This window comes from Dama dama, chromosome 32, assembly GCF_033118175.1.
Source record: "Dama dama isolate Ldn47 chromosome 32, ASM3311817v1, whole genome shotgun sequence".
NCBI classification, from domain to species: domain Eukaryota; kingdom Metazoa; phylum Chordata; class Mammalia; order Artiodactyla; family Cervidae; genus Dama; species Dama dama.
The window spans coordinates 7676984-7692099 of NC_083712.1; the positions used below are offsets into that span (position 1 = coordinate 7676984).

The 15116-nt window shown below is 36.8% G+C and overlaps 1 pseudogene; it reads right to left on the reverse strand.

The window, feature by feature from the left end:
* Nucleotides 1-2746: 2746 nt before the first annotated feature.
* Nucleotides 2747-15114, reverse strand: LOC133050366 (olfactory receptor 5M8-like; annotated as a pseudogene).
* Between the last annotated feature and the right edge of the window lie 2 nt (nucleotides 15115-15116).

Below are 15116 nucleotides of genomic sequence, written 5' to 3' on the forward strand. Positions count from 1 at the left end.
CAGTTTCTTCACAAGTTCTAGTTGTCCACTTTACTCTTTATAGTCCCATGGCTTTAATGCTAACCTTTATTTCTTTCAAATAATATATACTTTACATAATATAAATTTAATATCTGAAGTCTCTTTTTTTTCCCCCTATTTTTCTGGAAATTTGCATGAACAAAGACTTTATCTATGGAAGTTCCTTCATGTATGAGTGGTTGATAGTTCATTTCTGTATTTATGGTTTTTCAGTCCCACAAAGCTTATTTTAAACTAGGAACACCTTAAATTCATTTTAAATGAATTTGACAGCTGATGAAAGCACTGTAAATCTAAACCCAAAATGACAAAAAAAAAAGACATGTTATTTTTTGAATTTTCAATAAAAATTATTTTTAACTTGTCCATTTGTCAAAACCTAAGTAAACTACTTTGATTTTGTTGTTGCTGCTGTTATTGTTGACTCTATACCTCTGTAGAAGTTATAGGCCTACAACAAATTTAATTTCATGAGAGATGTCTATTCTAGCTCCTTGCTTTGTGTGAGCCTTATCACTGGCCTGTCATATTCCATAAGATGATTATACTTAAAGTCCGAGTTACCTTTAGATGACCTGTTGGCCTCAGCATGCATAAAACCCAAGTCTACTTGATTGGAAGAGGTGGGGCTGGATTGGACTATCTCTCATCACTTTGAGATTTGAATTGCAGTATCTTTGTCTCTAAACAGGAAAAATAATCTCAGTTCCATGGGGTTTCCATTGAAAACAAGTATTTTCTACTCTTAATATTCTGTGAAATAAAGTGAGATAACATAAAGGACTGTGTGGTTTGCAAATTGCTATTCAATTGTGAAGTATTACTATTATTATATTATATATTATGTAATTATTTTATATTATTATAGCTGTGTTTTAAGCAATATGGGTTGACATAATAGTTTTAAATACATGTAATATCAAGAAAGCTGAGCACTGAAGAATTGATGCTTTTGAACTGTGGTGTTGGAGAAGATGCTTGAGAGTCCCTTGGACTGCAAGGATATCAATGCAGTTAATCCTAGAGGAAATCAGTCCTGAATATTCATTGGAAGGACTGATGCTGAAACTGAAACTCCAATACTTTGGCCACCTGATGAGAAGAACTGACCCACTGCAAAAGACCTTGATTCTGGGAAGACTGAAGGCAGGAGGAGAAGGGGATGACAGAGGATGAGATGGTTGGATGGCATTACAGACTCCATGGACATGAGTTTGTGCAAGCTCCTGGAGTTGGTATTTGACAGGGAAGCCTGGCATGCTGAGGTCCATGGAGCTGCAAAGAGTCAGACATGACTGAGAGACTGAACTAATCATCAAGTCACTTTTTATCTTTTTGTGTGTTTGTGTTAATTGTTCAGTCATGTCCGACTCCTTGTGATCCCATAGACTGTATCTCACTGGGGTCTTCTGTCTGTGAAATTCTCCAGGCAAAATACTGGAATGGGTTTCCATTTTCTTATTCAGGGCTCCTGTAGGAGAAATTAGAATTGGATGCTTCAAGTCCAGGGGAACTATGTATATCTATGTATATTTCTTTACATAGAATTTTAGGTAGCACTGAACTTGACCAATTAATCTTGCCCCTCCCCCCCAACAAAAGTCTCAAGAAAAAAAAAAAAAGCCAGAGATAGATCTTGGGGGAAAAGTGTGATTTGCTGAGGACCATGTTTCTTGTGCTTCAGGCTAAAGAGAGTGCTGATGGAAGCAGGGTATAGAACTGAGCTGATGGGTAGGTGTAAAGGAGTGAGACCTACTGTTGACTAAATGAGTTCATGGAAGCTCAGAAAAGGTCACAGCAAGGTAAACTGCTGTGGCTTGTTGATTATTTCGAATTAAGTTTACTTGAGAAATACCTATCAAAAAATAATAAAAACACATTCTAGCCCTCCACTTTTCCTCAAAGGTGGAAAATAAATCTCACCTGTGAGGGTACCCTCTGAAGACCAGGAAGATAGAAATCATTCTTATCACTAGAGTTAGAGAATTCAAGTTAAGAAAACTGTAAACCAACCATGATTTTTTTTTCATTAGATCTCAACCTCAAGCACAAGCCCCTTTATTTTGTAAAATCTTCACAAATAATTGTCTTTGTCTGGAACTGACACATAAACAACTTGCTTCTGTCACTGTGGGTGTCTCTTCCTATGAGACTTCTGCACATATGAGCTTTTTTTTTTCCTCCTCTTTATATATCTGTGTAAACTTAATTATAGACCAGTCAAAAGAATTCAAGCAAGGTAAGGAGGAAAGTTACCCCTCTTTGAAAGTTCAAGTGTTTGTTTTCAGTGGCAAGGAATTCATGCTTATTTAGTAAAGTTGAGCAGCAATAATTTTTTGAAAGTTGTCAGCTACATTTTATAGCAAATCACCCCATTAAGAGACAGTCTAAAACAATGACCAACTCCTTCCAAAAAGAAAATACTATCCCAGCATTAATTTTTTTTTTATCCTCCAAGATATAAATTAGCTTTTTGACTGACATTGATTTCTCAATGTATAAGTTCTTAATTTTGGGTCCGGGCAAGCAAAGACTTCTTGGAGAATTCAAAATTCCTGTCTATTGACATGGATGCTCAAATACATTTTAGTAAGATTTTCTCCATGGAAATTTCCCCCATCTCTTTAAGAAAAGGATATGTATTTGGACAAATTACTGAACGAAGCAATAGGAAGAAGTTATTGTCTATAGAAAATAAAAATTCTTAAGAACAGTAGCATTGAATTTATCTATTAATAGAAAGCAGTTTCCTGCTGAACAAGTCTTTGATCAAAGCTTCTTTCACATCCTTGTTCCCCAGGTTGTAGATGACAGGATTCAACATGGGATCACTGTGGTGTACAACACAGCCACCATTTTCCCCTGCTGCAGACTCTTCTGAAGGGGGTCTAAGATACATGAAGAAAAGAGTTGTATAGAAGACAGTGACAGCTGTCAGATGGGAGCCCCAGGTAGAGAAGCTTTGTGCTTACCTTCTGTGGAATGAATCCTCAACATGGCAGGAAAAATGTAGATGTAAGAAATGAGGACGATGAAGAGAGAACAAGTGAAGTTAAAATCAACCACAACAAACATGGACAATTCTTTTTTATAGGTGTCAGAACAAGCCAGCTTAATCAGCTGTGGGTCAGCACAGTAGAAGTGATGAATTTCATTGCGACCAGAGAAGGCTAGGTTGTAGGTCCACCAGGTTTCCATCAGGCCAGTGAGCGCTCCATATACATAAGGGACCGTGATGAGGGATGTGCACACATACACATACTTAGACATTCTGCTGCCATAAAGCAGGGGGTTGCAAATGGCCATGTACCGATCAAAGGCCATGACAGCCAAGATGTAGATCTCTACATGGAGCAAGGCAATAAAAAAGCAACACTGAACCATGCAAGCTGTATAAGAAATGGTTTTCCTCTCTGATAAGAAAGTCCCCAACATCTTTGGAGTCACAATGGAAGAGAAACACAGATCCACGAAAGATAAGTGGCTCAGGAAAAAGTACCTGAGGGCGTGGAGGCAGGCATTGACCCTGACGAGGACAATTATGCCAAGATTTCTTGCCACTGTGACCATATAAATGGTGAAAAACAGCACGAAGAAGATAATCTGCAATTCTTGGATCCTAGATAGTCCAAGGAGAATGAACTCAGTCACTAATGTGAAGTTTCTTCTTATAATTTCCTTTGTGAGATATTGACATTTACATTTATATTGGATTACAATAAAGTGGAAAAACTGAGGGTGGGATGTTGTGAGAGAACAGCATTGAAACAAGTATACTATGAAGGGTGAAACAGATCACCAGCCCAGGTTGGATGCATGAGACAAGTGCTCAGGGCTGGTGCACTGGGAAGACCCAGAGGGATGGGATGGGGAGGGAGGCAGGAGCGGGGATCGGGATGGGGAACACATGTAAATCCATGGGCTGATTCATGTTAATGTATGGCAAAAACCACTACAATATTGTAAAGTAATTAGCCTCCAACTAATAAAAATAAATGGAAAAAATTAAAAAAAAAATAAATACATAATTATATTCTGGCAGTTGACCAGCTTTTAAATTCCCCATCCATTAATCTTCCATTAGGTTATTTTATAGAGAATTTCCCCCTGTATGGAGTTGGCAGTGATAAAAATTCTCAGTTCCTGGTCTCACTTCTGGTTTCACTGTGAAATCTGAGGGCCAAGATTCTGTGTTCAAAGAAGAATATGCAGAAATCAAATGCTCATCCTTGGATATCTTACATGAGTCCGTTAGTGATTTAAGGTGGTTGCTTTAATGCAACATACATTTCCATTAAATAGATTGCAGTGTACTTTAAAGGCCAGACTGATCCTGCAAAGGAAGAACTGACTCTATTAAGTCTGAGCTGACAGGTCTCCAGACTCCTTGAGTTTTTTCTTTATGCCTGGCATTCTGGTTGCACATTGATCACAACACCACATATGTTTCCAAAACAGTTTATTTTTGCTTGAGAAAGCTAGAGTTGACTTCTGTTTTGGCAAGAAATAAAAATAAATAAATAAACACTCATACTAATAATAACTAAAATATGTGTTTGCTTTTCTATGTAGACTTCATCTATATTCACTAAATGTCTGCACTTTTATGTTCATTGACATTTCTTTTTTTTCCCACAGTTATTTATAAATCTTAGGTCTAATTTTGGTATCATACATGATTACACAAGTAAGTAGGCTTTTGATAGTTATAAATACATGTAGAATAAAGAAATCTCCCTATGGGGGAAGAGCTGTCTTCAGAAAGAATATCAATGGCTCTTCTGAGGAATGATGAAGGCAGAATATATATCATTTGTAGGTTTATACTGATTTCCTAAGAGATTGCACAAACAAGTGAGGGTGAAGCAGATACTTTTTTAGAAAATAATTCAATACATGAGTTCTCTGGAGAAATAACAATTGGGCATAATGCAGATTTACCATGGGGTCCAATCTTCAGCCTCAATATTTTTCTTCTTACATTGGGAAATCTGCACCATAGTATTGATGTCTGCCATGAATGCTTATACTACATTATATTTGCAATAATATTAGCTTAATGCAATTTCTTCCACACCATATGGCAACTTGGTGCCACATTGTGTTACCACCTTACTTAGTCTTACGGGTTGAACTGTGTTCCTTTAAATGGCAATTCACTCCAGTATTCTTGCCTTGAGAATCCTATGGACAGAGGAGTCCATGGGGCCACAAAGAGTCGGACACTACTGAGTGACTAACACACACACACATGTAATCCATATCAGGCTTCCCTTGTGGCTCAGGTGGTAAAGAATCTGCCTGCAGTGTGGGAGACCTGGATTCAACCCCTGGGTTGGGAAGAGCCTCTGGAGAAGGGAAAGGTTACCCACTCCAGTATTCTGGCCTGTAGAATTCCATGGACTGTATAGTCCATTGAATCGACTGAGCAACTTTCATTTCACTTCATAATCCATATATCAAAATCTCTGCTTTCAGTACTTTGGAATATGAATGAATTTGAAAATAGTGCTTTTAAAGAGGAAATTAAAGTGTCATGAGTTCATATGAGTTGGTCTAAACCCAAGATGACTGCTGTTTTTATTATTAAAAAAAAGAGAGAGAGAGAGATCAGCTCATAGAAACTCACAGAGGATAGAGTACTTACAGACACAGGGAAATGACAGCCATCTACAAGCCAGAAAGAGGTTTCATAATGAAACCAACTCTACTGACACTTTGATCTTGAATTCATAGCCTTCAAACTGGGAGGAAATCCATCTCTCTGGTTTAAGCCAACCCAGTGTGTGGTACTTAGTTATGGCAGTCCTAGCAAATCGATATGCTCTGTGTTCTACAGACAAACAGAGTACTTTGATATTGGATTAAAGCTTTTTTTTTCCTTTGAAGACTAGTATCATTTTTATATATTTTAATATTTATAGTGGAGATTAATACATACATACGAAATGTGCACAACACAAACATGTTAATGAATTTTTAACACAGTAAACAGACTTATTAGATCCAAGATCTAAAGCAAGGAGAATATTAACACTACTTCAGATCCACGTCTCACCTCCTTTCTCAGTTACTGTCCCTCAAGTCAGCTGCATCTTCATTTTTACTGGGCTTCCCTGGTCATTCAGATGGTAAAGAATCTCCCTGCAATGTGGGCGACCCAGGTTCAATCCTTGGGTCAGAAGATCCCCTGGAGAAGGAACTGGCAACTCACTCCAGCATACTTGCCTGGAGAATCCCATGGACAGAGGAGCCTGGTGGACCATGCAGTGGTAAAGAGTTGGACATGATGGAGTGACTACATGATGTGATGATGAGGTGATTATTTGTATCATTGTAGATCATTGTGTTGGTTTCTGAGTTTTACATAACTGGAATCAAACTACATATTCTTCTATGTATTGTCTTCTGGTGAACACTAAATGTCTGATTATTGTGTGGATTATTGTTTAAGTTTGTTTGAACTGGTATAGTAAAAATACATAAACAAGTAGCTGTTTTCTTCCTGAGAGGTTAGTGGAACTCAGCTTTTGTTCAGTGATTTGGAAGACAAGGGTGATTCATCGCAATGCATCTTAGGATCTAGACAAGAGGGAACTAGTCAACACAATCCTAAATCTGTAAATAAATGGGAAGCTAAAGTGACAGTAAAGAAAAAGAGCAGATAAATAACCAACCGGGCTTTGCTGGCTGCTCAGCAGTAAAGATTCTACCTGCAATGCAGGAGCCAAAGGAGACTCGGGTTTGACCCCTGGTTTGGGAGGATACCATAGAGTAGGGCACTGTAACCTACTTCAGTATTCTTGTCTAGAGAATTTATGGACAGAAAAGCCTGGCTGGTTACAGTCCATAGGGTCACAAAGAGTTGGACATGATTGAAGAGACTTAGCATGAACACATGCAAATAACCAATTCATAGGTGTTTTTTGTAAAGTATATCCCTAGATGAAAGCAAAAAACTACACGTCTTGGTGAGGAATATAAAAGGTCTGGGAAGGAGACTGTCATTTGCCAGATTAACAATGGTGGCCACTCCTGTAGTCACTGTCTACCTTAGCTAAAGGGCTTCCCTCATGGCTCAGACGGTAAAGCGTCTGTCTGCAATGCAGGAGACCTGGGTTTGATCCCTGGGTTGGGAAGATTCCCTGGAGAAGGAATGTCAGCCCACTCCAGTATTCTTGCCTGGAAAATCCTATGGACCGCGGGGCCTGATAGGCTACCATCCATGGGGTCACAAAGAGCCGGATTCGACTGAGCAACTTCAGTTTCACTTTCACCTTGGCTAAAAGAAATCATTGTTCTTCACAGAGTTCTTGTCTCTCAGAAACATAACAAATAATGACAAAGTCTTACACTCTTCTTGTCACTACTCAGGTTTGAAAGTCTCTCTGGTTCCTATCTACAACAAATTTAATCCTACGTATGTTAGCAAAGCATTCCCATCCCACCTCATGTGATCCTGTGTACTATTTCTCAATTTTCTATCCATGATCAGTGGCCCACACATGATCAAACCATTCTCCTTCCATCAATTGCCTCTTATTGCCTCTTTCTTTAGAAAATGTCTTTGCACCCATCTTACACCTTTTTGAAATTCTACTCAGTTTTCAAAGCCTAGCTCTATCTTGAAAGTCTTAGTCAGAATTATTTTTTTCTCTCTCTTCACAAAACATATTTATAAAAAGAACTTCATCAACTGTTTCCCTTATCCTAGAAAGTTGTATGGCAAATAAATGTGAATTTTCTTCATAAATAAACATGGCAGTGGGTGTATATTTAATAGTTTTTAAAACCTATGTTTTCTACCCTTGACAAACCTTAATAACTTATGTTGAGCAAAGTTAACACATGGCTGTGAATATATTTTTATCAGATATATTATCATATAATTTCCCCCCCAAAAAAATCTCTATCAGTTGAGGTGTGAAATAAGAGGAAACTTTCCCTCAACATAGTCTTGCTAGCTAAAGCAAACTTTCATTAAGGTTATCAAATAGAGAAATTCTTCTAGGAAAAATCCATTTTATTATAATAGAGTTCTCAACCCAAAATCATCAAAATAAACAATAATTTTAAATATACTGTAATTTCCAAATCAATGACTACTTTTACATGCATTCTGATTTTCTGAGTTCAATAATGGGTATCATATTATTTCTTTAAAACTCAGGAAAATTTATTCAACATTTAAATTTCCATTGAACATCTACTTGTAGAGTGTGAGACAGATGAGTTTAAAGTAAGGAATAAAGGATTCAGAACCAAAAATTTTAGGTAAGTCACTGATATAAATATTACTTGACTCTAGATTGAATGCTGTTAAAAATATAATATTTATTATATTATTCAAATAAAACAAACAAAAATCATGTTTACAACACCCCATAGTAAAAGATAATCAAATATAAGCCGTTCAAATTCTTCAGGTAGTGATTCTTCATCCTTATTGATAAAGAATAATATGTAGTAATTCAAATGTGGTATTATTTATATTCTTTCTATTTATTTGGCAGTTCAAATGAAGAGTCACAAACATGTAGAAGAGACACTACTTCAATTTCCCTATTCATTCTTCCAAGGAAGTACCATATTCACAAGAGGATTACAAAGCAGGGATATTTTTCTGGCTTGCAAATATTAAAAAGATGGAAAATTTATTTGTAAAAATGTAAGTTTTTGAGATACCATATATCCTTAACCATATTTTGGAGTTCCAATATGATCTATGATAAATAACAATTTCATTTGATCTTAGTAGTTACAAAGTGGCAAGACACCATAATGCTGTTCCATATCACCAGCTCTGCAGAAAACAGCTGCGATGTTGTATATAAATCTATGCAAAACCTCATGTATAGGCAATGTTAGCCACATAAGTGTACATTTTGCACCTAACTACAGGAAAAATACATGAAACTACATGAAAAGTAGGTAATCATATGGATGTAATGGTCACAGAGAGCAGCAGGAAGGAAACCCTGAGTTACCAGGAATGTAATCATATTATACTCTTCAAATAAGTTGGACAAGAATATGACTTTTTTAAACAAAATTTTAACCAGAATGTGTGAGATCAGCAGATTGGCAAAGTGGCAGTATGAGAGTGTGAATCTCAAAGTTAGGTCTAAGTTTTCAACAAGAAAGAGAATACAGGGAAATAGGAATAAGATGAAGAAGACAAGTTGCAAAACTGAACAACTGGTTAGTTTCAGGAGGCTAAAATCCTTCTTTCTTGTCTGATTTATTCTGAACATTTCCAGTTGAATTCTTCTGTTTAAGGAGATAAAAACAGATTTATTACACATGAATAAAGTATACACATTTATGATACCATCAGTATGTTAACATGATGTCTAATTCTCTTCACATTATAAGACTTAAATTGTAATTTCCACTTTGTAAAAGCTGTCTATACCTCTATCTATCCATCTATCTATCTTCTATCTATCACATACCTATGTTTTAGGGAACACTAAGCTCAACATTCAGAAAACTAAGATCATGGCATCTGGTCCCATCACCTCATGGGGAATAGATGGGGAAACAGTGGAAACAGTTTTGGACTTTATTTTTTTGGGCTCCAAAATCACTGCAGATGGTGATTGCAGCCATGAAATTAAAAGACTCTTACTCCTTGGAAGGAAAGTTATGACCAACCTACATAGCATATTAAAAAACAGAACCATTACTTTGCCAACAAAGGTACATCTAGTCAAGGCTATGGTTTTTCCAGTAGTCATGTATGGATGTGAGAGTTGGACTGTGAAGAAAGCTGAACGCCGAAAAATTGACGCTTTTGAACTGTGGTGTTGGAGAAGACTCTTGAGAGTCTCTTGGACTGCAAGGAGATCCAACCAGTCCATCCTAAAGGAGATCAGTCCTGGGTGCTCATTGGAAGGACTGATGCTGAAGCTGAAACTCCAATACTTTGGCCATCTCATGCGAAGAGTTGGCTCATTCTAGAAGACCCTGATGCTGGGATGGATTGGGGGCAGGAGGAGAAGGGGACAACAGAGGATGAGATGGCTGGATGTCATTACCGACTGGATGGACATGAGTTTGAGTAAACTCCAGGAGTTGGTGATGGACAGGGAGGCCTGGCGTGCTGGGTTCATGAGGTCGCAAAGAGTCGGACACGACTGAGCTACTGAACTGAACTGAACTGACTATGTACCAGGCTAAGTAATAGAGAAATAATTGTTTTCAAGCGTTATATCTGGCCTTAAGACGTTTATTGAAAGGGATTTCTTGGTGGCTTAAACAGTAAGGAATCTGCCTGCAATGTGGGAGACCTGGGTTTGATCCCTGGATTAGGAAGATCCCCTGGAGAAGGAAATGGCAACCCGCTCCAGTACTCTTGCCTGAAAAATTCCATGGACAGAGGAATTGGGGTTGCTACAGTCCATGGGGTTGCAAAGAGTCAGACACAACTGAGCGATTTCACTTTTCAACTTTTTTTTTTTTTTAAGGCATTTATAATATCGTGGGAAACATTGGTTTAAATTAAATAACCAAACCTATAAGGGTATTATATCTAAACAGTAATAAATGTAATAATGGAAAAATAAAGAAAGCTATGAGGAGAGAGAGTCTCAAACAAGGGAGTAATTTCCTATTTAATAATAAAATGAGTTCATTTTATTGATTGAAAATTATGTAACAAGCACTCTGCTAAATATTTTAGGTAATAATCCATTTCCTCTATACAGCTTCCCTATGAGAAATCACCATATATTATTCTCACAGATGAGAAAACTGAGGCAGGGAGAGGTTGAGTAACCTGCTCAGTGTATTGGATTCCAGAATTCATGCTTCTAACTCTTAATTTAGTTAACAAATGATGGAGTCAGGATCTGATTATAAATCTTACTTTATTAAACATTTAGTTGAATTTATTATAGATAATAAGATAGGATGTCATCTCATGGTGGATTATATCATTCAATGTCCAGCAACTGTTAAATACCTGGTCAATATCTGGTCAATAACATTATTGGAAGACAGAAAACTATAGCTTTATTCATTGGGTAGTTTTTGTCATCAACAAACTATAGTGAAAAAAAGGATGGTATAATAGAAAAAAGCAATAAACTTAGAAGTCAAACATATTTGAAATAGTCTTCAAAGCCAGCCACTCACAAAGCCATTCACACAAACCTGGGGTTCTCTCATAGTTCAGTTGGTAAAGAATCTGCCTGCAATGCAAGAGACCCTGGTTCGATTCCTCAGTCGAGAAGATCCTCTGGAGAAGGGATAGGCTACCCACTCCAGTATTCTTGGGCTTCCCTTGTGGCTCAGTTGGTAAAGAATCTGCCCACAATGCAGGAGACCTGGGTTTTATCCCTGCATTGGGAAGATCCCTGGAGAAGGGAAAGGCTATCCACTCCAGTATTCTGGCCTGGAGAATTCCATGGATACAGTCCATGGGGTCACAAAGAGTCTGACACAACTGAGCCACTTTCACTTTTCACTATCTAAGTTATGAGATTTTATGTTAGTAATCTGTAGTCTCTGTATGGTCATTTCTAAAATGGGAACTATAATACTGAAATAATAGTATTGGTGATAACATTAAGTGAAACAACAAATATTAAGTTGGCCAGGAAGATTCATTCGGGTCTTCTGCAAGATCAGATGGAAGAAGTTGAACAAACATTTTGGCCAACCCAATATTAAAACAGTGCCTGATCTTTGAAAATTATTATTATTTCTTTTTCTCTCCTCCATGTGTACATGTGTGAGTGTGAAAGTCTAAACATTCTTCAAATATCCACTACTCCAAAGAAAGCATGTATGAATAAAAATATTAAGCTTATAGCATTACTGTTTCTTGAAATACTCAACTATTTGTTTAAATACACCAGGATTGGTTTTCATTAAAAAAAAAAAAAAAAAAACTACTAGTTAGAGCCAGTGATCTTTCAGATAGGTGGAAAGGAAAATGCATATTATGATAGTTATTGCTCCTTAAGAAAGTATATCAGATATGCAGATAATACCACTCTAATGGCAGAAATTGAAGAGGAACTAAGGAGCCTCTTGCTGAGAGTGAAAGAGGAGAATAAAAAAGCTGGTTTGAAAGTCAACATTCAGAGAACTAAGATAATGGTATTCAGTCCTATCACTTTGTGGCAAATAGAAGTTGAAAAGAAGTAACAGGCTTTATATTTTGGGGATCCAAAACCACTGTGGGTGGTGACTGCATCCTTGAAATTAAATGACATTTGCTCCTTGGAAGGAAAGCTATGACCAAACTAGATAGCATATTAAAAAGCAAAGAAGGTCCGTCTGAAGGTCCATCTTGTTAAAGCTGTGACTTTTCCAGTTGTCATGTATGGGTGGGAGAGCGGGATCATAGAAAAAGGATGCATGTCAAAGAATTGATGCTTTTGAATTGTGATGCTGGAGGAGATTCTTGAGAGTTCCTTGGACAGCAAGGAGATCAAATCAGTCAATCCTAAAGGAAATCGGTCCTGGATATTCATTGGAAGGACTGATACTGAAGCTGAAGCACCAAAAATTTGGCCTCCTGATGCAAAGAGCAGACTCATAGGAAAAGACCCTGCTGCTGGGAAAGATTGAAGGCAGAAGGAGAAGAGGGTGGCAGAGGATGAGATGATTAGATAGCACAACCAACTCAATGGACATGAGACAGTGGAGAAAAGGGAAGCCTGGTGTGCTGTAGCCCATGGGGTCACAAAGAGTTGGACAAAACTTAGTGACTGAACAGCAAACAACAACAGGGAAATGTTCATTAAATATTCTCTATTTTCTCATGGAAACATCAATCATCACATTGTTCAATTTGTTCAGTAACTGTAGGATCTGTCAGATTTAACTTTAAAAGGAGAACAGTAATTTAAGAGACTATTCTAACATTTTTCAAGAGAGACTTTCTCATTAATAAAGTGATTCCCTAATTTTTAGGTAAAAATCCAAGGTATTCTGTTCATTGGATTCTCCAGGCAAAAATACTGGAGTGGGTTGCCATCTCCTTCTCCAGGGGATATTCCCAACCCAGGGATTGAACCTGGGTCTCCCGCATTGCAGGCAGATTCTTTACCATCTGAGTTACCAGGGAAACCCAGGGTCTACTGAAATACTTCACTACTTCAAAAAGCATTTCATGAGCACATACTTATTCTATGGCCAACACAGTGTTCAATAGAAACTAAAAAGACAGGTTATCAGATGCCAATTAGTCAGTTCATGAAAGTAGTGGGTGAAATCCTCTTATGTCTCAAACTTGTGTGCATGAGCACATAACTATGAGCACCATATTGCTAATGTCAGTTATAAACATCAATGACAGCATGGGTCACCTGAATTTCTGAACAGTACTGTTGACTTATAAATAATGTTTCCTCAGAGTCACTTGGTCTTTCCAAAAACTTTCTTATATTTGCAAAAAGGGAGGGACTTTGTTCACTTTCAAAATGGGCATTTTTTTAATGTTGCAGTCATTACTGGACTTTTATTTCGTGTCAAGCTCGTCTAGATTGTAAAGATAGAGACATGGACCCTGGGATCACAACATTTGAAATAATAAAAGGGCTAGTTTTACATAACTGAATATGTTTGTATGCTTAAAAACAATAGCTCTCTAGATATTTAAGTAGAATTCAACAAACTATAAATTGAATGTTAAAAGTTAAAAGAATAGCTATTTATTTGTATGTATGTTATAACAAAATTTATAAGCAATCTGACTTTCAAAATAAAGCTATTTCAATAACAATATCTAGTAATGGAAAGATTGAAATAATTGTATGGGATAACACAGAATTAATGACTATAAAAATATTGAGCAAAAATAAGCTCTAAGGTGAAAAGGATGCTTTGAAATACAAATGAGAAAGAAAGGTGTCAGTTGGGGGAATAATAATATTTGTGTCATCCTTTTCCTTTGAAAGTAACATTGGACACTGATTTTGTTCAGACACTGCCTGGCCTGACATAATATTGAATGGGACTTATTGGTATATTTTGGCAGGTGCATAAAAGATGAATGTTTTTGTTTTGCGCAATTATCAGACTCACTTCAATTTACTCAGAATAAATGGATTATTTCCTCTATAGCATCAGCTCATTCTTTTTCTTTATTATAGCACTTAACACAATTTTTTGACTTGTATGTTTACAGTTTCAAGAAACTGTGCAACACTAGTGCTCCTTGCAGGTTCCTTGGTACGTGAAGCAGTTCTTGGCTCATTGTAGATACCTGCTAAACATTCATCAACTTGGATATATAAGAATTAATTGTGACAAAGGACAATCGTGGGTAAAATTTGAACCATGGTATTGACAGAAAATATCTGCCACTTCCTGAAAAAATAGATTACTAGAGAGGAGAGAAAGCATGAAAACCCTAGGAGGTCAGAATGACGTTGATAAACTCTAGAGATGATATAATTCCTCCGGAGGCAAACCCTAAATCTTTGTTTGAACCATTCTTTGTTTCAGGAATTAATAAATAAAAATAAATTGTTTGGAAATGTTTGTTTTCTGTTATGGCCTAAGGAGGAAACTGTCTAATTGAAAATGTCTGTCACAGGTGGAGAAAAATAAATGGGTGTCATTCATGGACATGAGGGTGCCATCACACATTGTCTCCCCGAGGTGACAGCAAGTCTTATCAGCAGTTGTGATCACATTCTTCTAAACCATGGGATCAAAGACCCTGCATGGTAAATGCTACAAAATTATAAAATACTATAACTTAGCTCACCATAGTCAACATGTGTTATTAACAATTTTGTATATATATGTACATATATGGCCATATCATACATTGATTTGTGGATATAGAGAAATATTCTAGAAATATAAAGAAATGTTAATAATGGTAAATTTGAGAAGCAAGATTGGAAGATCAGAGTGGGGCAAAGAAAAGGAAATATTTTACTTTATATTCTTTTAGAGATTAAATGTTTTACTATGAGAATGTATAACTTTTAATGTAAAATTAATGTATATATACAGATATACACGTAAAAGTAAAATACCTACATATATAATGCCCAACCTTTTGCACACAATGCACTCCCATGTCACCTGTAAAACTATAAACTGAGTCTTTAGCTTTTCTGTCATTA